This window comes from Lepus europaeus, chromosome 15 (assembly GCF_033115175.1).
Source record: "Lepus europaeus isolate LE1 chromosome 15, mLepTim1.pri, whole genome shotgun sequence".
NCBI classification, from domain to species: Eukaryota; Metazoa; Chordata; class Mammalia; order Lagomorpha; family Leporidae; genus Lepus; species Lepus europaeus.
Genome location: NC_084841.1, coordinates 79,768,522 through 79,792,878, shown reverse-complemented (window position 1 = coordinate 79,792,878; position 24,357 = coordinate 79,768,522). Strand labels below are relative to the sequence as shown.

Sequence of the window (24,357 nt, the reverse complement as noted above, 5' to 3'; positions counted from 1 at the left end):
GATTTCTCAATTGCTGGTGTTGCTGTTGATTTGTTTTCTTTCAGGATCAAAGTGGGTAGTTTCATGTAAAATCCTATTTTTAATTGATTCTTTGGCAGTCCTTTCCTAGATTATTTGCTTTGCCTAATTGCACCTACAGCAGAAGCAGCATCCTAAAGTCATCAAGATAAATCCTCCCGACTTCAACATCACATGATGTGATTCTACCTTCCCCTTCCCAGAATTGCTGGCTCTGGCATGGTGACCATGGTGACATGCTGGCGCCTGTGGCACCACCCTGCTACTGCTGAGGGCTTCCACAGACTAGAATATTTTCAAATGAAAGCCAAACAGCAGTTCCATGGCATGAAGTTCAGTGTTGTTAAGATAGGTGTCCTCCCCTTTCTGATTCATATATTCAACATAATCCCTACCAAAATATCAGTGGGCTTTGAACAGAATGGACAAGATGGTACTAAAATTTACATAGAATTACAAAAGGTCTACAAAGCCAAAACAATTTTGAAAAAATATAACAAAGCTAGACAATTTCTCAATTTCAAAACTCACTATAGGGACAGGCATTTGACACTGCAGTTGAAGCCACCACTTGGGATAGCTGAATCCCATACTGGAGTGCCTGGTTCCAGTCTCAGCTCCTCTGTTTGCAATTCTGCTAATGTCCTGCAAAGGCACAACCTGGGAGGCAGAAAGTTAGGGCTTCAATACTTGAGACCCTGCCACCCAAATGGATGGAGTTCCAGGCTCCTGGCTTCAGCCTGGCCTACCCCTGGATGTGGCAGTCACTTAGAAAGTGAACCATCGCATGGACAATCTTTCTGTGTCTGTTTCTGTCTCTGCTTCTCTGTCTTCCAAATAAAATAAAAACAAAGAAATAAAAATTTAAAAGAAACATACTGAACATAAAACTACAGTTTATCAAACACAATTCAGTACTGGCATAAGCACAGTTATACAGATCACTGGAATGGAATTGACAATCCAGAAATAAATCCTTATTACTTATGATCAACTGATTTCCAACAAAGGCGCCAAGGAAATTCACTGGGGGCAAGCACAACCTTTAACAAGTGGTTCCAGGAAAACTGGATACCACACACCAGAAGATGAAGTTAGAACTTTATCTCATACCACGAAACAATTAACACAGAATCTACCACACACTTAAATATAAGAGCTGAAACAATGAAATTTCTAAGACAAAACACAAGTGAAAATCTTGAAGACCTTGAGTTAAGCAAAAATTTCTAAGATATGACACCAAAAACATAGTTCATTTTAAAAATTTTTAAACCATACATTAATTTTATTTTCAATTACTTGTGTGGATGGGACTTTTAAAAAACTGTTTACTAAAGGAATTTTCTGCCACTCAGTTGCCAGTGGAGTTATGCAGGGAGAATCTTTATTCAGTCAAAAGAGAGCAGCACACATCTGAAAGCAGAACTGACCCCCCTGACAAAATGCAAAGACTCAATATTCAGGTCACTACAGAACCCTTTTCCCTATTCAAAAAGAGACCCTCCCTATTAACCACCACTAGAATGCTTTTCAGAGTGAAACTTCATGACCTTGTAACAATTTGGGAATTTAGGGAAAACTACATATCCTTCAGAGTAAAATGTTTCAAAAATGCACAGTTGTTCAATCACACAGTTTTTAAGTAGTAGGGAAAGAAAATATAACTTTTTTGCAACCTAAGCTCAAGCAACTACCCAAGTAGCCTATAGAACTGATATCAATAGGAATTTTATGCCCCCTCAAAAAACCATTCTAAAGATTCTTTTTAATCTGAAAAATAACGTCATCACTGTGAATTCCAAAGGCAGGAATTACATTGTGTTGTTAAAATGTTAGCAACCGCATTTCATTTTTTGAAAAGGCAATTTAGTTTTCCTGAAATAAAGAGCTGATTATATCTCTTATTACTGCTCAAGAATTTGATATATCACAAAATGAAGAGTTACAGCATGTGCCAACTATCAGCCAGGAAAAATGAACCTGATTCATAATTCACTTTGAAATTGTCTAGTTAGTCAATCAAGTGATTTGTAATCATGACGACTGCCAGAAACTGAATGAATAATAGGCCACAGTAAAATCCTTGGATTTTATTTTTTAGTATTCTTATTTCATTATGTGACTTTTATTGCCATTTGGATCACTGTTTCTCAGCACCACAAATTAAATCACACATATTTACTTAGAAGTTTTTGACTCTAGAACAAGTTGAAAGATATAGAAGTTGAAAGAACAGAGTACATAACATCTTCCTACAAAATTCAGTGTTTATAGCTTGAGCAAGAAAAATTTCATTCCTTCTAATTCCCTCAACCCTCTCTCCATTTTATTTAAATTATTTAGTGGATATGCTATTTCTACATAGCTCATTCTAAATCTGTTTATTTCTTAAGTTGTTTCTATATATGGTAAAACAAACAAAATCACTTAACAGTATCTAGTAAGTATCAGAAATTTTTATTTTCATCTTACTATTCTATCATATACTATTTTCTCAGTTAAAATTACAACATAACCTAATGGTGAAAGAACATAACTAGTGTAACCTTATTAAATTAAAAGGAGATGAAATACAAAACCAACTTACAGTTTAGCCTATTACTAAAGGAGCAGTAAAATAAATGAGTATTTTTAATACTGAATGTGTGCTGGAAAGTATAGCAGCACGCCCCACCTTGGAATATTCACATTATCACTCCAACTACCAGAATCACCTTTTCTTTCCTATAAAGATCATTCATTTATTCACTCAACAAATGCTAATTACTAAGCACCCACTCTGTGCATATATTATACTAAAATCGGGGAGATAAATATGAGTTAGATACAAAGCCTTTGTACTTGCCCTTAAGAAATCTATAGTTGGTAAGAAAGAGACATATAAGTAGTAAATAATATGTTGGTTCTAGAATAGACCTGCTATTGTTTGAACAGGATTTGTCCCTTCCAAACACATGCAGGGTTGTAATCTCCACAGTCTTACGACAATGGCATTATGAAGGCGTAAACACAATCCAACTCTGACATTTAGAGATGCCTAGATTAGACTAGGTCATCAGGAGAGAGCCCCATGAATCCTTGTGGCTGTGTGAGGAGGAGAGAGACCACACAGATACAGAGACAGGTGTGAATCCCACCCTGAGGCAATACAGCCTGGTGGCCATGTGAGGAGGAGAGAGCCCACACAGATACAGAGAAAGGTGTGTGCCCACTTTGAGGTGATGCAGCCTGGGAGAGCCTGTGTAAGAACCTGTACTATGCTGTTTGGACATTGAGCCCCAAAACTATGAGCCAAAATAACCTTTTTTTTTCTTGATAAAGCAGCCTGTCTTGGGTATTTTGTCTTAAAAAACTTTTTCCATGAAAAATGGGATTTTAAATTAAGTTTATTTTGGTGCAAAAGTTTTGAAATTCATGCATACAATGGTCATCAAAAAATTCATGAAAAATACATCTTATGAAAAAAATAAGTTTGTACCAAAATAAATGTATCTTTTAATTCCATCTTTCCACTAACTTCTTGAAGTATCCTCACACACTGGTAGACTATCTGAAATTACATCCTCCTAAAATCACAAACGCAAGTGTTCTAGCCAGGCATATTTTGGGATACCAATCCAATGTTTTATAGTACAAAGTACTTTTAACTGGCCAGCCTATGCCTCAATAGTGAAATAGTCCCTCTATAGTTGCAAACATACAAAGCTTCTGTAGTTTAACACATCACTCACAAGCAGGAGCTCTGAGCAGAAGCTCTGAGGCCACTAGCCCAGAATCTGAACACTGGGTTGACCACTGACATTATATAACTAAACTGCCAGTCTTAGTTTCCTTATCTACAAACCTGGGGTAATTATTCCTACTTCATGTGACTGTTATGAAGATATAATGAGATACAGAAAGCATTCAGCAAATATCCAATAAGTGTTACTATAACTAAAATTGATTATTATAAACTCATTCATATTATATACTTTTTCTGAATTTACTGTTATTATAATCTTTTTTTAAAGAATTATTTTATTTACTTGAAAGACAGAGTTACAGAGAGAGGTAGAGCCAGAGAGAGAGAGGACTTCCATTCTGCTGGTTCACTCCCCAAATGACCATAATGGCCAGAACTGAGCTGATCTGAAGCCAGGAGCCAGGAACTTCTTCCAGGTCTCCCACACAGGTACAGGGGCCCAAGGAGTTGGGCCATCTTCTACTGCTTTCCCAGGACATAGCAGAGAGCTGGATCATAAGAGGAGCAGCCAGGACACGAACCAGCACCCATATGGGATGCCGGCACTGCAGGCTGGATTCCAGCACAGCTGTGGCTGCTGTACCACAGCGCCAGCCCCTATTATAATTTTAAAGGAATTTCCAAAGATTAGTTCAATGAAAATGTTTAGGGTAGACTCAACATGAAAATAATAAAAATAATAATATTAAGACAAATCATCTCAAAATAATGTTTTCAGGAAACAATATTCTGTAAAATGAATCTAGTTACATTTCATATTTGCCTGTGGAACATGGGAAGGGAAAGTACTACCTTATTACAGAAACACCTAAAGCCTTTTTGAGGAAAAGAGAATAAGCATTTATAACCTCCAAATAGAAATCTCTTCAAATTTTTGTCTGTATTATTCTTTTTCACTTTGTAGACTCTTCAAAAACATTTGGCATACAGAGCTGACGTTGTGGCACAGCAGGTTGGGGCACCATTTGGAATGCCTGCATCTCATATTTCAGCGTGCAGGTTTGAGTCCCAGTGGCTCTCATTCCCATTCAGCTTCTGCTAGTGCACCTAGCAAGTGGTGCACATTGGTCCAACTGCTTGAGTCCCTCCCATCCATGCGGGAGACCTAGATGGCATTCCTAAATCCTGGCTTCAGCCTGGCCCATCCCCACTGTTACAGCCATTGGAGAGTGAACCAGTGGATGGAAGACCTCAATCAAACTCTCTCTGTCTCTCTATGCATGTGTATGTATGTGTGTGTGACTCTGCCCTTTCGAATAAATACATAAATAAATTTTTTTAAAAAAAACAACATTTAGTATAGATGATTAGATGCGTTCTAATCATGTAATCTCATGTACTTGTAGTACCTACGTTTTGACTTAGGTATGAATATTCATCCTGCCAATATCTGACCCGGAGATTTGTTTACACTCTGAAAGAAGAAAAATCAAGACAATAAGAAATCCCCCCTCCAGGGGCCAGCGCCAAGGGGTAGTGGGTAAAGCCACCATCTGCAGCACCAGTATCCCATATGAGTGCTGGTTCAATTCCCTGGTGCCCCACTTCTGATACAGCTCCCTGCTTATGGACTGTGAAAGCAACAGAGGATGGTCTAAGTGCTTGGGCCCCTGCACCCATGTGGGAGACCTGGAAGAAGCTCCTGGCTTCAGCCTGGCCCAGCCTGGGCCATTGTGGACATTTGCGGAATGAATCAGTGGACAGATCTCTCTCTCTCTCTTTCTCTAACTCTGCCTTTCAAATAAATAAACCCTGAGACAGAGACAGAGACAGAGAGAGAGAAACTATCGTATGACCCAGTAATCCCATTCCTACTATTTACACATGAGATAAAATCATCCCCTCATAAAGGTATCTGCACTCTCATGTTCACCACAGCATTTTTCACGACAGCCAAGACACAGGAATGATCTGTCGACAGACAACTTAAAAAAAAAAAAAATAGAGTACATGAAAATACTTCCCAAAAAAATCAGTGAAAATAGAATTAAAAGATAATTTTACAAAAAATCTTGAAATCTATGCAAATGAGAGGCCTTCAAAAGGTTCACATGGAATGTGTGTTATGAAAAAACTGTGCTTCAAAAATTAAAAAGGAGATCCTGCCATTTGCCATATGTCCTAGCACAACGTTCTCCATGTCTTCCAGGTCCAGCAGTGATGGGCTTGGAGGACATTCTGCTAAGTGAAAGCAGCTAGACACAGAAGAAAAATATTACATGATCTCACTTATACATAGAATCTAAAAATAAGAAAGGTCAAATACACAGAAACAGAGAATAGCAGTATGATTACCAGAGGCAGGGACTTGGGGCAGGAAAAGGGGAAATGTAGGCAGAAGGATACAAAGTAGCACACAGTAGGACCAACAAGTCTAAGATCTAATGTACAATCAGAGGATCGGTTTTAAAAGTATTATATTGGGATTTTTGTTAAGTAGATTTTAGCTTCTCTTGTCACAAAAATAATTAACTATGTAAACTGACAGATTAACTTCACTAAAGTAACCATTTAATATTTACATGTATCCATAATATCAGGCTATAAACTTCAAATATACACAATAAAATTTATTTTTTGAAAAAGGCAAAACATTAGCAAAGCAAGGCTATAAAAGAAAATTTTATTTTGACAACCTAACAGAGATGACTCAAGTGACAGCAACCAGAATAAAGAGGGCCAAAGCAGCAGAAGTAACTGTATGAAGCTCACATACCCATACACAAACTTCATGGTTAAGACTGTGTCACATCACAGACGTAATCTTTTCTTATTTTTTATTTTATTTTTAGCAGAGAGCTGGATGGGAAATGGAGCATCCGGGACTTGAACTGGTGCCCATAGCGGATACAGGTGCATGATTAACTTACTAAGCCACAGTGCCAGCCCTTTTTATTTTATTTTTTAATTATTTTTTTAAAGATTCAGTGTGATTTGTAGATACAATTCTAAGAACATAATGATATTCCCTTCCTCCCTCTCTCCTCTCCCTCACACTCTCTTTCCTTCTCCCTTTCTTAGTTTTTGAGATAACATATTTTAAAAGTATATTAAGTAAAAAGGCTTAATACTTCTCCAAATAGGAGTTTAACAAGTAAAAAGCAAAAAGACCCCAGTTTAGTGGGAATATAGATAATGGCTATAAGTGATAATTGAATGGAAAAATGACCATTTCACCCATATATAGTAAATTTAAAGTAATCACGGCCCATTAAAACTATAGTAGTATAACATTCTTAACCATTGGTTTGGCAGAGGTATAAAACGTTTCACAAAACTACATTTACAGCAATACTGGTACAGACATTTCTTTTTTTTTTTCTTTTGTTTTTTTTTTTGTTGTTGTTGTTGTTGTTGTTAAATTTTTAGCTCTCACATATAATGGAGAAGATTAGGTATTTGTCTTCCTGGGTCTGGCTTATTCCACTCAACATGATATCCTCCAGTTGTGTCCATTTTACTACAAATGGTAGAATTTCATTCTTTTTTATAGCTGAATAATATTCTACTGTGTATATATACATTTTCTTTCTCCATTCATCTGATGATAGACACCTTGGTTGGTCCCAAATTTTGACTATTTACAAAAGCAATTAGTACAGCAGAATAAACTCATATTAAATATGCATTGAACCTGCACATTTGAATTACAGATTGCTATATAAATATACTATTGACTCTGGTAATAATACTAAACATATGGAGTCATACACTTTGTATCTCTAAACTAACAAGCCTGGGGCAAGTATTAACAATGGCTACTGACTGACAGAACAAATAAATCTGTTTGAAAACTAAACATAATCTTCATGTTGACACTGTAGTAACCCTGAAACTTCTGAAACAGTAATATATTTTCAAGTAGGTAGATAACTTAATCAATTTGTGATTCATTTCTAGTCAATATTAATTTCAATAAGAGTCATGAGTTATAATTCAGCTAGTATGTGTTTTATAGAAATTAGAATGATGATGCTTGAAATATCTGCCTCCCAAAACAGAGTGCCTGGGATTGAGTTCTGGCTCTGCTGCCAAGTCCAGCTTCCTGCTAATGCATGCTGTGGCAGCCAGCAGGTGCTGGCTCAAACGGTCAGGTCCCTGCTGCCCTCACAGCAGACCAGACTGAGCCTGCCTCAGCCCTGACTGTTGTAACCATATGGGAAAGAAACAAGCAGTTTCCTTGAAGAGCTCTATCTCTCTTTCAAATAAATGAATTAGTTAATTAAGTTTAAAAATTGGAGGTGAGAGGAACTAATCAAACTATTTTTAATTATATTCATAAGCAACAAATTATGATACATTCTATTTCACTACTCGATTGATTTCTATGCTACATGTTATACTCAAGTAATGAAGCATCATGGTTCAACATCCCAGAGATGTATCATAAAACAAAATTTAAACCAAACTGTTGTTTGATAACATTGTAAACAAAATAATATGGGGCTGGCGTTGTGGCATGGCAGGTAAAGCCCACTTGCGATGCTGGCATCCCATATAGGTGCTGGTTCATGTCCCAGCTGCTCCACTTCCAATCCAGCTCCCTGCTAATGAGCAGCAGAACAGGGACCAAGTGTTTAACCCCTGCCACTCATGTGAGAGATCCAGATGAAGCTCCTGAATCCTGGCTTTGGCCATGTCAGGAGTGAACCAGCAGATGGAAGATCTCCTTGTCTCTCCCTCTCTGTAACTCTGACTTCCAAAGTTAATAAATAAATCTTAAAAAAACAAAGAACACACAAAAACATACAATAATCCTAATGTGAACTTTCATATATGAAGATGAGACTGACTCACCATCAATAGAGATGAGCTTCAAGTTGTTTTTCCTCAGTGCAAATGGATTTGCTGATCTAGCCAATTCTCTTGCCAAAGCTCCCTGGTGAATAATAGCTTACATCTGCAAGATAAGTATTATCAATGGTCACAGAAAATTATAAAATAGGATATTAATATAGAAATTAAGCCTGTCTTTGATCCCAAACCACTAAATTCTGATGAACTAAGAAGTTCCACAGAAAATATGTTACTTTGAAACATTAAAAAATATATATATGTATATGCCCTTATATACTCACTGTAGTCTTAATATAACTAATGCAAATACACAAATAATCAGAGGCTAACATCTATCTTTAACGAAGAATGTTCTTGGCTGTCTTAACTATAATGAAGATTGTTTCTGACATGTAAAATCAGAAGTGTATAATGATAATACTCAAAACAGGAAAGCATGCCAACTTTACATCCCTCATCACCAGTAGCAATAACTGAGGAAATTACAGAATATTTTTGTTAATGTTAGCACTACTCTCAATAGCATTAAATGCTGTATGACTACAGCCAAAATTACTTTGACATTTCCCAGACTTCTGAAAAATATTTCCACTTTTTTTGAAGAAAAAATATCTTAGTTACTAGCTACAGTGTTCACTCTTATTAATAGATATTTTGTAATAAAATATTTCTACTGACCCTTGGCATGAAATCTTATCAATTTCTAGTTGAATCTCCTTCATAATAGCTCAAAGGCTGATTAAATATTATTGGGAGATACTGTTTACCTGCAAAATTTATGTTATGTGCTTCCTTGTTATTTAAGGTAATAGGAAATTAGAATAAAGACTGCTAAAAATCAATACGAAACAGTTAACAAGCAGATACAATTCAAACATCACAATATGATGAGTAAGACACTACATGACAGTTCTATGAAGAAGTATAAAAACAATAAGGCAGTGCTGGTGATGTGGCACAGCAGAGTAAAGCCCTGGTCTACATCACCAGCATCTCATATGGGCACTGGTTCGAGTTCCTGGTGCTCTACTTCCGATCCGGCTCCCACTAATGCCCCTGGGAAAGCAGTGGAGAATGGCCCAAGTGCGTGGGCCCCTGCACCCACTTGGGAGACCTGGATGAAACTCCCGGCTCCTGGCTTCGGATCAGATCAGCTCAGCTCAGCTTCAGCTGTTGCAGCCATTTGGGGAGTGAACCAGCAGATGGAAGACCTCTCTCTCTCTCTCTGCCTCTGCCTCTCTGTAACTCTGCCTTTTAAATAAATAAATAAATCTTTAAAATTTAAAAAAAGGCACAACACAGAATCTAAAGAAATCATCATGTAGGCATGACTGAAGCAGTCCTCTTTTCACTTCTCCATAGCTGTCTGCAAAGAGCTGAATTCTAACCCAGAGCCTCTGCTGGAAGCAGAAGCACAGCGACATACCAGGCACGGGAGCAGCCATGGAGATGATGCTCTGGGGCTCCTCTTGCAGGTGGAGATTGGGAAATCCCAGCAGCAATGCTGAGTAAATCTGGCACAACCTGTGCTGCAGGCCGACTGCCACCTGTAAACAAACACACACGGTCACCTTTACAGAGCTATACAAACAGTTCCAGTCACAACTTTGCTCTACTGGGAGGTAAAGTCTCCTTGACAACTCTTTGTTGTATTTCTAACCACTACACCCACCAACTCACAAAAATTAGGAGTCAGCCATTAGGTTGCAAACTCTTTAAACTCTTCTTCACTTTGGTTTCCAACTTCTACAACGTTTAGAAAAGAGCACTTAAGTAACTCAAGTTATAAGAACAAAAGATGAAAACTGGCTACTATATTATACGTTTTATAGAAAGTGCTACAGATACTGAAAGGAAGGAAAAAACTGCCTTAGAAGAAAGGATTCATAGAGGAATGTCATTTGAGATGAGTACTAAACAAGGAGTAGCTGCTGGACAGAGGGATAAATAGAGAAAATTTATTCATACTGGCAGGAAAAAATTTTTAAAAAAGGTATGAAGGGTGAACAATATTGTGAGAACCTGGAGTAGCTGTGGTGCAAAGCAGAAAGAACACAGATATACCTTATGTGCCCAAAAAGTGGACCTTTATCCTGACTAAAGGAGTTAAGCCAGGATAGTAAAGTGGCATTTTTTTTTTAAACAAAGACATATTTTTTAACTGGACTTGGCTTTGGCAAAGTAATCACTTAAAGACCTTGGTAGCAACAAGAAAGATGGGAAGGAGAACAAGACTGAAGTCAAAGAACTAAATCAAACAAGACCAAGCTGGAGGCCAGCACTGTGGCATGGCAGGTAGAGCTGCTGCCTGCAGTGCCAGCATCCCATTTGGGTGCTGGTTCAAGTACCGGCTGCTCTACTTCCAATCCAGCTCTCTGCTATGGCCTAGGAAAGCAATAGAATATGGCCCAAGTCCTTAGCCCCCTGCACCAGAATGGGAGACCTGGAAAAAGCTCCTGGCTCCTGGCTTCAGATAGGCCCAGCTCCAGCCATGTGGCCATTTGGGGAGTAAACCAGCAGATGGAAGACCTCTCCCCCTCTCTCTCTGCCTCTGCCTCTCTGTAACTCTGCCTTTCAAATAATAAATCTTAAAAAAAAAAAAAAAAAAAACAAGCTGGCTTGACCTCATGGTTCATGGAGTTATACTGACCCAACTCATCCCCAAAGTCTGTTGGGTTACCACCTAATGGGACTCAAATACATATATATATCCAGAGTACACTACAGACTCTATTTTTTTAATATTTATTTTATTTTATTTGAAAGTCAGAGTTACAGAGAGAGGTAGAGGCAGAGAGAGAGGTCTTCCATCCCTGGTTCACTCCCCAGATGGCCGCAATGGCCGAAGCTGAGCCCATCCGAAGCCAGGAGCCAGGAGTTTCTTCCGGGTCTCCCACATGGGTGCATGGGTCCAAGCACTTGGGCCATCTTCTACTGCTTTCCCAGGCTATAGCAGAGAGCTGGAACGGAAGTGGAGCAGCGGGACTTGAATCAGCACCCATATAGAATTCTGGCATTGTAGGTGGCAGCTTTACCTCCTACGCCACAGCGCCAGCCTCTAATTTATTTTTTAAAAACCGTTTGTGGGACATAATTTTAATGAAAAAATCATAGCATGAATCTAATATGAATTACATCAACATGCCAATATAATAACTAGCTCTGTTATGAGTAATATTTTTCTTCTGTTATTGATACACACCAAATTTTCCACATCCTACAATTTTTTTTTTTTTGACAGGCAGAGTTAGACAATGAGAGAGAGAATCAGAGAGAAAGGTCTTCCTTCCGTTGGTTCACTCTCCAAATGGCCGCTACAGCCGGCACGCTACGCCAATCTGAAGCCAGGAGCCAGGTGCTTCCTCCTGGTCTCCCATATGGGTGCAGGGCCCAAGGACTTGGGCCATCCTCCACTGCCTTCCTGGGCCACAGCAGAGAGCTGGCCTGGAAGAGGAGCAACCAGGACAGAATCCGGTGCCCTAACTGGGACTAGAACTCGGGGTTCCGGCGCCACAGGCGGAGGATTAGCCTAGTGAGCCGTGGCACCGGCTGCATCCTACAATTAAAAATAAATTTTACATCAATTCTGTGAAGTTTGAGCACTAACTGGCATTAACTCTGAAGGGATTGAGGCAAGCTTTCTTTACAACATTAGTTGATCCAGAAGCCTCCTTTTACCACCACAACCCACTACACTTAAAATACTTGTTCCTGTACCATAACCTTTACCCATGTTCTTTCTTCTTCTGCATCATCCTCTTGCCGTGAATGCCCATTTGAAGCTCAACATCATCAAACCACCAGCTACACTGATCTCACTTGTGTATTACTAGTCCTACACATCTTGACATCCAATCATATTTTACGAAACCATCCTCAACAGTTCTCCAATTTGTTCTTTCTACAATATATTATATAAACAAATAGTGAAAAATCAGTCCTATTCCAAAACAAATATTCATATATTACTCATCTATAGAATATGTGCATATGTTACACTGGTGTTTTGGTAAACTTCAAATTTATGTAATACAACAACTACTAAAGAGTTTTCAATTCTACTAGCTCAAAAATGTTGCCTACTGTTCTAAGTTGAATTGTGTTCCCCAAAAAGATGGATGTCCTAATCTTCAGTTCCTGAAAATGTGACCTTTTTGGAAATAGGGTCTTTGCAAATGATCAGTTTAAGATGAAGTGATTAGGGTAGGCAATAACCCAATATGACTGTTGTCATTATAAACAGGAAAATTTGGACACTAAGTTTTTTACTCATAATCAAAAGGTAATATAATGAGTTAATAGATAAGGAAAAATGACATTGGTGTAGACTACAAATGGGCTCTACAGTGACACATATTTCAGTGTAAATCCTATCTCTTCACTCACTATACACTGATAAAATTAACCATTTTTAAAAATTATTTTCATTTTATTTGAAATGCAGAGAGACAAAGACAGATGTTGGTTCACTCCCCACATGCCTGTCACAGCTGGGGACAGCTGGGGCACAGCCATGCCAAAGTCAGGAGCCTGAAATTCAACACAAACATCCCACATGGGTGTAGGGATCCAAGTACTTGAACTATCACCTGCTGCATTTCAGAGTGTTTATTGTACATAAACATATTGCCTTAAGCTAATTCCTTTCTATAAAATTCAGGACTTTCAGAATTTTGAAGCTATCTGTCAAAGCTCAAAACACATTTAAACTTTAATCTTAGAACTGATACAAATAGGACATTAGTGACTTTTGGCTCAATCAAAGACATCAGGAGGGATGCACCTTTTAAAGTTCCACAATACACTCCATTGCGCCCTCAGATCACTAAACTTCAGCCAGTCCAGAAACTATCTTCACAACAAAGAAGGGCAACAGATGGATAACAATAGTACCATTATAGCCTCCATAACCTCCTACCAGGTATCACTACATGTCTCTTGCCCCTAGTTAAAGATAAATCACATACAACTCAAAAGTTAACCAGTTTTTGAAAAAAGACTTTTTCGCAACTCATATGTTACCCTGAGAAACACATAAACAATGTAAAACTCCTTAGGTGACCAGAATTCAAAAGGACCTTGTTAGATCATGCAAGCACTCTATACAAGATACAAATGATACTTTCACTGACAACTGTAAAGCTGAAATCACATCTATATATTCAGATACCAAAACAAAATTATACAATTAAGTCTAGGAAGACCGCAATTATTATAGAGGTAACAGTAACCTTTTAACCTAAAACATCTATGTGCACTGGTCAAAACTGTTGTTGAAAAATATTATCAACAACCCACTACACTTATGAGAGAGTTGAAAAATAACTATTCTTAGTATCTTTTAATAAACTTGCAACTACATAAACATGTTCAATGTTGTAAGTTAAATAATATTAGCATCAAAGCTAATGTGTGGCCAAAACCAGAAGATATTTTTTCAATATCTGTGACAACATGTTTTGTCATCTTCTTCAGTGTAGTTCCTAATTTTAAGAGACATTTTTTAGTTATGTTTCAGAAAAATTAATTTCGAGGTCAGCATTGTAGCATAGTGGGTTATTAAGTTGCTGCCTGTGATGACAGTATCCACACCAGCATCACATATGAGTGTTGGTTTGAGACGTAGCTCCTCCACTTACCATCCAGCTCCCTGCTAATGCACCTGGGAAAGCAGCAGAGGATGGCCAAAGTGCTTGGGTCCCTACACCCAAGTGGGAGACAGGAAGAAGCTCCTGGTTCCTTGCTTCAGCCTGGCCCAGCCCTAGCCTTTCTAGTCATTTGGGGAGTGAACCGGTGAATAGAAGACATATGTCTGTCTGTCTCTCTCTCTCTCTTTCATGTCTCTCTCTCTCTCTCTCTCCCTACCCCATAACTCTGCCTTTCAAATAAATTTTTGAAAAAATTCTTAAAAAAAAAAAAGAAAAATGAACCTGCTTCTTGCTAAATTAAGAACATAAAGGGGCTAGCACCATGGCACAGTAGGTTAATCCTCCGCCTGCAGCACCAGCATCCCATATGGGTGCCGGTCTAGTCCCAGCTGCTCCTCTTCCAATCCAGCTCTCTGCTTTGGCCTGGGAAAGCAGTGGAAGATGGCCCAAGTGCTTGGGCCCCTGTACCAGTCTGGGAGACCTAGAGGAGGCTCCTGGCTCCTGGCTTCGGATCAGCACAGCTCCGGCCGTTGCAGCCACCTGGGGAGTGAACCAACGGACGGAAGACCCTTCTCTCTGTCTCTCCCTCTCACTGTCTGTAACTCTATCTCTTAAATAAACAAAATCTTTTAAACAATTTAAAAATTTAAAAAAGAACATAAAGTCTACTTTTCAGAAAATGTTATTATATAGTAATTTTAATATCAAATTTAAAAAGTATTTAAGGTTAGCAAATGCCATATGCTATTTACTTAAGATAAACATATATCAAGAACAATACTGGGGCTGGAACTATGGCACTGCAGGTTAAGCCACCACCTATGACAATGGCATCCCATATGGGTGTCAGTTTAATTCCTAGCTGCTTCACTTCTGGTCTAGCTCCTTGCTAATGTTCATGGGAAAGCAGTGGAAAATGGCCCAAGTGCTTGGGCCCCTGTACCTACATGGGTGACCCAGAAGAAGCTCCTGGCTCCTAGCTTCGATCTGGCCCCAATCTGGCTATTAAAGCCATTTGGGAGGTGAACCAGCAGATGGAAAAATCTCTCTCTCTCTGTCTCTCCCTCTCTCTCTCTCTGTAACTATGCCTTTTAAACTATATATATATATATACATAAATACATATATATACATATATATGTATATATATATATGTAAATTAAAAAAAACAGTTTTGGCTATCCCCAAATTACAATTTTAAGAAATTTTAAGAGGTAAACAGCAAGAAAAAAACAAATACATTTTATTTTTCTCTTAAAGTCACAATACAGTAATATTGATAAAGTTATTTGCACATGCTATATTAAGAAAATATAATGTTAACTTTTGGTGAGAAGCCATATCAATTATTATTTCCTGAAGAAAAAGAACTACACCTTTACCTACTCTGTATGCATTAAACATCTCCAAAACTCAACAAATAAATGTTGACTATCTATACCTCAATAATAATAGGCACTATAGTAACAAAATTCTCCTAAGAATCAAATCACAGAAAAATAATAAAGTGTTAGCAATTCAAACCACATCATGAACAAATTTTTACAACATGCAAATCTAACAGTAGTAGGAGAAAATCCTATCCCTTTTACCCACAAATTCTGAGTTCACAACTATTGTATATTATATACTGTATTACAAATTGTATATTGTATAATGGCTGTGACAGTGGAAAATACACAGTCAATGCTTGTTTTAAAATAATCTCAACTTGGTCTAAAGTGAAGATATTAAGAACTGAGTAGAAATGGTAGATATGCTTACGATAATAATCCTACAATAATAATCCTATAATCCTGGAAGGATGCATGGCAAAAAAAGTTAACAATTATTATTACCACATTCTGTTGCTGTTTCAGTAAACATCACACCACCTTTCTACAGAGAATAAGAAGTGAGAGTGAGGGAACATATGTGGGCTACACACTGACTACATACAAGTACACTGTGTCTCACTAGGGTCCCTCTGGTTTTAGCACTGCCCAAGCGGCGGCTAAGATTCATCATTCTTACCAGCATCAGCCAAGGAGAAAACTCGTTGCTCATAGGCTAGTTTCAGTTATCCACACCTCGTCTCTGGAGTGTCCTCTACCTGCTGGAACAACACGGGGAAACGTAACCAGAGTAGACATTCCTTATGCTACAGATGTTAACCAAAATTTTCAAAGAATTGCCTTTCAAAATACTACCCCAACACACACACCCCAAACAAGCTTTTCCAAGCAGAATTTTTTTAAATCATATTTAGTAAGGGTGAGAAAACAAGTAAACAGATACTGAATAGTGGCATCAGACAGCATTAAGAACCTTTCCTCTCCAACCCAATATACTAGGAAAATTTTCCTACCAGAAGCTGCTAACCAAATAAGAGAATCTGACCTAAAATACTCAAGAGACAAATATGTTATCTTGTTTTCTTGTTAAAACATACCAACCTTGAGAATATTAACAGCATTGAAAAAGTTACTTTTGTATCTTTTAGTATCCACTCTACAGAATATGATTAGGACTATTGTATGTGTCCAATTCTGTGTATTGGTAAAAGGAATCAAATAATTTTTAAACTAATCTGATATTGAAACAACTTCTAGTTATCTTGCTACTTTTTCACAGGAGAGGCATGGCATTGTGTGAATATTATGACTCAAGCTTAGTCACCTCAACTAAGAATGAATGAAATTTGTTAGAGTAAAAACCTGATAGAGAAAGTACACGCATGTAATTCTAAGGAGCCATTTTTAGAATGGGCTTTTCCCTAAAGAGATTTTTAAAGTGCACTTCCACGTTATTCTATTTGTACTATTTTCACTTTAGTACTCCAGTACATTGGCTCCTAATAGAAACAAGAAGCAAATGCATTTTCAAAAAGAAGGTTATCTGTGATTTGAACATAGCATAAACTCCATCAGAAAGTCAAAAGTAACTCAGTACAGTCCTGACTGCACAGCATATGGAAAATTCAATACATCTTAGATGGAAAGTCACAGCTGTGTTGCTGCCCATCCCTATTTTCCTGGTCCAATTACCTTGAAGAGATCAGAAACTTAACAACAGGGTAAGGAACCTAGAGAAGGCGTCCTTGTACACAAACTCTTTCCAGGAAAGTCCAAAGCACACAGGAGGGATTCACAGGCTCTATGGGACACACTGTATTCTCATTCTGTAAGCAGCATTCAGGCTGATAGGGCTACAGTGTTTGCACTACAGAAAAGATACCCCAAGAGAAAAAAGTCTCTCTCTCTTCTCTCCCCTGTTCCTCCTCATTCTCTCTCTTCCTCCTTAAGAACAATCATGAAAAATGACAGGCAGTGTGAAGAAAGGAGGACCTGAATAGAAGTCAGGAGACTTGAGTTTTATTCCCTGCTCTGTGACTTGGGCAAGTTTCTTCACTTCTCTGAGCCTCTGTATTTTGTTTTCATTTTTGCTTCATACTTTTTGTTTTAATTAGAGTTCAAAATACATCAGAAGCGATGCAGACCTGACCCCAGCTTCACAGATGAGAGAAGCATGCCCAGTCCTAGGTGATTAGACTGAAAGGGTTCTAACAGCAATTGTAGCTCCGACATCTAAAAATTCATTATTTAAAAGGACAGGTCACTTATGTCAAATTTTAGATCATGTAGGAAAAGTACCTCAAAGGCAAAATAGATAATAATCACAAGGCCAAATGGGAATATATGAGGACACTTCAAAAATTTCATGGAAAAATTGAACTGAAACATAAGTTTATTTTGGTGCAAAAATTATTTTAAATTTGTGCATAGTTTTTTCATATTCTGCATTCTATGAATTTTTTGCAGGTCCCTCGTATTCTAGAAGTGCTTCAATTGTGCTGTGATCATTTTACTTCTCAAACTGGGTTTGGGGTACATGGGTATTTATTTTTATTCATATACCATACTTTGTCTAAACACTTTTTGATCACTTATTATGTAACCACCACAGCATCTTTAATCAAAAGCTAAAATAGGCAAACATATTTCTCTAGACTTTTAAAGGTCAATGGGAATAGCTGAATGTGATTTCAAACATTCTCCTGCTGATCTTAAAAGGCAAGTATCACTTTATCCCCTTAATACAAGAAGAAAGTGAAATATCCTATACACACACACACACACACACATTTCCACCCTTCCAACTTAGTAGAATATAGAAAGTAAACAAAAGGCACAAAACAAAAACAGAACTATCTTATTAGTAGTATAATAAATCCATTTCAGAATATTGAGAGAGATCTAATAACTTATACTCTAAACATATGAGAAACATAATTGGGAGTCACACTGAAAGCACAGAGTTTAATCATCAGTTGGTGGTTTGTTTTTTTACTGAGACAAAAATAAGAACTGTGCTAATTTACCCAAAGTAAGCAAAAGCCTACCTGTAAAAACTAAGTACCTCTGGAATCTCTGAAATTTTCCAACAAGAGAGTATAGGTCATTCAGCAAAATATATTTACTGTATACTACACCATAATAGCTACTTAATTGTTATCATTATGATGCAGATATATAATGGAAACAGATGTTCCTTTTTCCTTTCAGCAAAGCACAGGAAAAGCACAAACTTGCTGATACTGCATGGACTACTACCACAGCACAATAGAGGGAAAAAAGACATTAGCACATGACAATATTAGTTTTTACTACACAACTAATTGCATAAAAAGTATAACTTGAGATCATTAAATCAATATAATTTTCAGCACTACAGAAGGGAAACAAATAGATTTGTATAACCAGCCTATTTCACATCTGCAGTGAGAAAATAGTTCTGAGAGACTAAGTATATGCAAAATGCCACCGTTGCTTTCAGAACACAAGGAAAAGAGTGTGGTTCTGCTTTCTTTGCTCAAGTAACATGAATTAGAATGTTGCCTCTACAGAGAAAAAATTTTTGAAGTACAAGTATAAACTGGTAGGAGCTTTCAGAAAAACAATTTGGCAATCAATATAAAAAATCTTAAAGAAAGCAGTCTATAAGTAATCTATTTTTGAAAAACATATTGTAAAGAAATAACCAAAGGGGCGTTTAAATATTCACTCAAAATGCTATTCATCACAACTTTATACTAATGAAAACTTAGAAATCTTGCTCCTCCAATAGAGCACTGAACAATTATAGCATATATCTTAAACATTAGGCAACACAAATAACTTAAATAGTAATTCTAGTCATATGACATTAAATAGTTGAAAGTAAAAGTTTAATAGAAAATATGCCAAATGTAATTTCTAGTTTTTGTAAACTGTATTAGGATCTCGGCTTATCTTTTTAATTTAAAAAATTGGGGTTTTTTCCTCAAATAATTCTATCTCTATGCTCCAGTACTCCAAGTCCTTGTCCAAAGTTTCTAAAAAATTGTTTGAATCAAATAATCCTATAAAGACATACAGGTAAATTGACTTAAAGTTATGTTGACATGTTACTTGAGCTTCAACCTGGCACAGAGAGAAAAGTATTTGTCAAATCACATTGACAACTTTTTTTTTCCTGAGTTAAACAGGATCCTTACAAGTTAAGGAAAATGTATGAAACAAGCACAGTGAATGCTTACTTATAATCTATTAACATGATATGTTGAATGCCTAAAAATCAAAGAAATTTTTCAATTAAAAATATTTCCAAACCAAATAAAGTAGCCAATTAACTGCTTTCCCAGAATGCCAATAAAAAAGTTTGCTGTGGCTTTCCTAGGACTCTCAGTTTCCTGGCTTATTTTCACAAGAAGGAGCTGATTTGTCTTAGGCTATTACTGTCTATTACTTCTAGAAGTCTTGAGGAAAGGTGGGAAGCAGCAAATTCTGGCAATCTGCCTAAAGAGAAATCAATGAAACAAATTAATCCTTCGCAGACTGCAATGACACAGTAATCCATCATTCAGAGCTGCTTTTATATACCAAATCAGAGAGCAGAGCAAAGAGCCCTGGGGGACATCACAGACAACAACTTACACCAACACTGGGAAAATACTGAGGAATCAGTTTATTTAAAGAGGATGGATTTCAGTTGATTGCCTATTTCATCAAATAAAGATTTTTCTTCCACAGTATGGTGAACCCAAGGGCCAATGACTATATCTTCAGAATTCAGTCCTGTATACGCTGGCTGACATCAATAGGGATGCATATTTTTAAATAATTAGTCTCACTGATCAGTGTGGTCAAGTATATGGCTAGAGTAATATTATTTTTTCCAGGCAACTTCCAGGTGCTATCCATGCTCCCTGTTTTCGGTAGGAACTAACTATAAATTTACCTACAAATCTAAAACAACTGGACCAACGCCTGGTAAACCACACCTGAAGTATTTCTTCACACATAAAATATAACCATTTAAAATACATGTAGCTTCCTAAATGTTAAGTCTAAACACTTGAAATTTTTAATTTCACCTCCTGTGGTATAAAGTCCAATAAGCAAATCGGATTATAAATAAATAACCTGTTTTAAAAATGATAATTCCCTGGCTTATGATGCAGTTGGCAGTGCTGATAGAAATTAAATGTGGCTTCTTGTTTAAAATAAATTATAATCAGTGTAGAGCAGTACATTCACACTGAGTATATTTGTGTATATGTAAAAAATGCATCTAAATTTACTTATGAGTATGCAGAAATTTATGTACTTGAGTATGCCTCACTACAGTAATGTATTGTAAGAAGTACATGCCCTAGATGAAAATTAATGACAACTACTATAAAGTCACAGTGCACTGCTACTGTTAAATGTATGCATACTGTTAAATGTATGGTTAAAATGTGAGGAGTTAGCAAAAGAAGATTTTCAAGAAATAAGCCAACCAAAAAATTTGTACAACAATCCTGCAATGTTAAAATCCCTATTTTATCTCATCACAGATCCAAAACTGAAGAAGAGATTAAAGAAATGCTAACTAGTCAACTTTTGAGTGGCATCTTCGATTCTGAGGTCTGTGGCCATAGGATCACAATTCCTGGCCATGCTGATGCATTTTTAATTCAATGCATGAATCTAGTATTTATTGATTTAATAAGGTTAGGGGAATTACATTGTTGCTGCTACTGATGAACTGTCAGCAATTTAATCTAGTGAAATCTTACGTGTGTGTGTGTGTGTGTGTGTGGCAAGAGCAAAAACCTCTTCTTTCCCATACTGCTTTGGGCTCCAGATATTCTTTTACTGAAGGTGCTGGCCACTTCCAGTTGAGCTCACGTTGAAAGGATGCAGCACAGCCTTGCAGGTATGCCTTCGGAACTGGGAAAATAACACTTGTCTCCTCATATCCACCCTCTGGCTCCTCCTCATCGAGGAGGCATGTGTGCACACACACACACACAGAGCCCTTACCTTGCCACCCAACAGGGTTTCAAGGAGCCCATCAGCGATTTCCTCTGCATACAGGAGGGCAGAGAAGGAAGAAATCACTTCTTAAGAGCAAGTCTGCCAAAATACAACTAGAGGAGAGGGGTTTTAAAGGCTATGTCGAAGGATGGAGACATTCTAGGATCCAGAATCAGAAAAGGGGCACGAAAGAAGAAAAGTTAAAAAATCCAGCAAAGTTGCTGAAACACACTTGGGGGCTATCAGAAAGCTTTCCGTACTGCTATGTGACCCTGCTGGCAGCTTACTCCCCCGACCTGGACACCTGGGAAGCATGTTGTGCTCCAGCTCTTCGCTGACTTTGAAGAAACGGATAATCTAAGGAGCGGTGCTGCTGCCGGGGGTCAGTAAAACTATGCTAATTGGTGAACCTAATTGCTTCAAGCAGTTCGGCCTCTAAACAGGGAGAGAGCAGTTGATGGAGTCAGTCTGTTCCTAATAAAATGAAGAAGCACTGAATTAAATTCCCAAGGAAGGCACTATAAAAGTTTCCACAGTGTAACCAAATGACTTCACCTACGCTATTACCTCTAAGATGACATCTTTGAAAGAAAGCAGACCCCAGTCGGGCTCCATATTCATAAATTGGCTGAGCTTAGGCCAGTGAATCTGGATTGATTTAAAAAGGCTTTTTCATCCTTCCAATCAAATGAAGTCATTGTTAATTAGATGCTTTCTGTTAACAATGTCACTCTTCTCCACGTTACCTGCTCACACTTGCAGCGCCTCTAGTGCAACATCTGGAGCGCCAGTTCCCATGCAGCCAGCCCTCACCACGGTTTGGCAACAGGGAGCTGGAACTTCCTTTTCCCAACCTCCGTCTGCAGGAAGGCACTACTCAGTGTCCCGGCGGGCGGCGTGGTCCACACCCAGTCCCCCAAGCTCAGAGATGATAAAACTATCTCTAGGAAAAACTCTCGAGCGACAGTCTCCCAAGATCGTTTTATGAACTACACAGAAGTTTCTCTCTGCTCTTCCCGCCTTGCAGATGGAGCGTTCCAAAAATCACCAAGTGACCTCCTACCGTTTTTCCAGCTTCTTAAAAAAGAAAAGAAAAGAAAAGCTGGTCTTTCACATAGACAACGCGGTGTCAAGTTCCCCAACAGGGCCCAGGCCTCGCTCGCCACCGATCCCCGATCCCCGGGTCCCCACACCGGAACAGGACCGACCTCCCGGGCCGGACAAAAGGTCGCCGCAGGGCCCGGCGCTCCAGCTGCCTCATCCGACCGGGGATGTCCGCATTCTGCACGGCGGGGTGCAGACCGGCTCCCACTCCCCTCGCGGCCCACTCTCCAGAGGTTTGCAGCACGTCCCTGAGGGGGACGCCATGCGGCAGCGCTGCCCGGGAGAGGCGTGGGCCCGGCGTTCGGGGCGACTGCGCCAGCCCCCCCTCCTCGCGCGGGCCCGGCTTCCTTCTCCAACCCCCAGTGCAAGCTCGAAGCTCTGGTCACTTCTACCTTCGGGGCCGCCGTCGGACAACACACCAGGAGCGCGCGTGCGCACCCTGGGCCCGGGCCCCTGCGCCACTCGAGGCGCCTCCATGGCGTCGAGGGCTCTGCCGGGTGCCCGGATGTAGGCCTCGCTTCCGGGAGCCGCTCCCCTGCGGGGCCGCGCTGGGGGAGGAGGAAGGGTCAGCGCTCCCGGGTCTTGGCCTGCAGGGGTCGGAGGGGCCCTTACAAAGGCAGCCTGGGCGAAGAATTCGTTCGCAAGGGAGCACCCCAGTGGGGTGAGGGGTGTGAGGAGAAACGCGGGAGTCAGGGCCCTAGACTGCGGTTGGGGCAGGTGCAGCCCTGCAGCGCTGAGGGCCGCGCCATGGCGGTGCTGACGGAGGAAGCCCCGCCGCAGGCACCTGGAGGACCCCAGGAAAGCCTCCGGCCCCGGCCCTGCCTCTGGGGCGCTCGAGGACCAGGCCGCGCGACCGTGGAGGCCGCCCCGGCTCGTCGTCCTGTGCGGCCGGGGCAGGGGGTCCGGAGCTCGACGCCCGAGCGCCTGCGGCTCTTGACTTCCGCAGAGGGCAGAGCCAGGCAGGGCGACGGCGACGGCGGCTCTGAACTGCGCGTCTTCAAGTCCTGGACCTCGAAGCTTCCCTGCCCCGTGCAGACGCGCTCCTCCTCAAGAGGGCTGCGGGGAAATGAAGTTTCTTGGGGGACCCTTCCACGCGGGCTCTCAGGGAGGCAGGCAGACAATAGCCGCAGCCTAAACACCTGCGATCTCTCAACGCGATAAAATATGGACGGTGACTGGAGCCATTTCTCCTTCCGCTTCCAGAGGGGGCTGAATCCCTGGAAGTATCAAGGTTGCCCTTCTGCAAAACGGAAAGCGGGAGACTTGCAAACCCTGCGAGGGACACCACCGCCCTCAGCACACCCCCCCCCCCGGGAGGAGGGTCCCCTTTTTCAAGCAGAAAAGGAGACCTGGTTTGTTTATTTATTTATTTATTTATTTATTTATTTTTCCCCCTTTGAGTGCTTCTGTGAAGCCAAGTTCAGCGCTTGTGCGGAGTGAAACGCTCCCTTGGCCCTCAAACTAGAACTGAGCCAAGGGAGATCGGGCATGGGAAAGGGAAGGTGTTGAGGGCGGAGCGGAGGTCCGGGTGGGCGTGCGCAGGGCCTATCCTGTTGGGACCAAGCAGGTAAGTCCCGGTCGGCGAGGCCCCAGGGCTCTGGGCAGGCCGGGCCTAAATACAGCCACGTGCTCAGGGCTGCTGTGCAGCAATTCAGAGGATGCGGGCGGGTTGCGCGCGCGCGCACACACACACACCCGGGCGCACGCCTCAGTCCCGGAA

At 39.8% G+C, this 24,357-nt stretch overlaps 1 long non-coding RNA gene across 3 annotated transcripts in view; it reads right to left on the bottom strand.

Annotated features, from left to right (window-relative positions):
• The window catches only part of LOC133774585 (uncharacterized), a 142,983-nt gene that overhangs the window by 109,945 nt on the left and 8,681 nt on the right, over positions 1 to 24,357 (bottom strand). For 2 of the 3 annotated variants that reach the window (XR_009868094.1, XR_009868092.1), the window contains exons 2-4: positions 16,225 to 16,306; positions 9,990 to 10,110; positions 8,564 to 8,666 (exon numbers count right to left, since the gene is read on the bottom strand). This is a non-coding gene — a long non-coding RNA (uncharacterized LOC133774585). The remainder of the gene's footprint in view (positions 1 to 8,563; positions 8,667 to 9,989; positions 10,111 to 16,224; positions 16,307 to 24,357) is intronic. The other variant, XR_009868093.1, reaches the window with a different exon arrangement.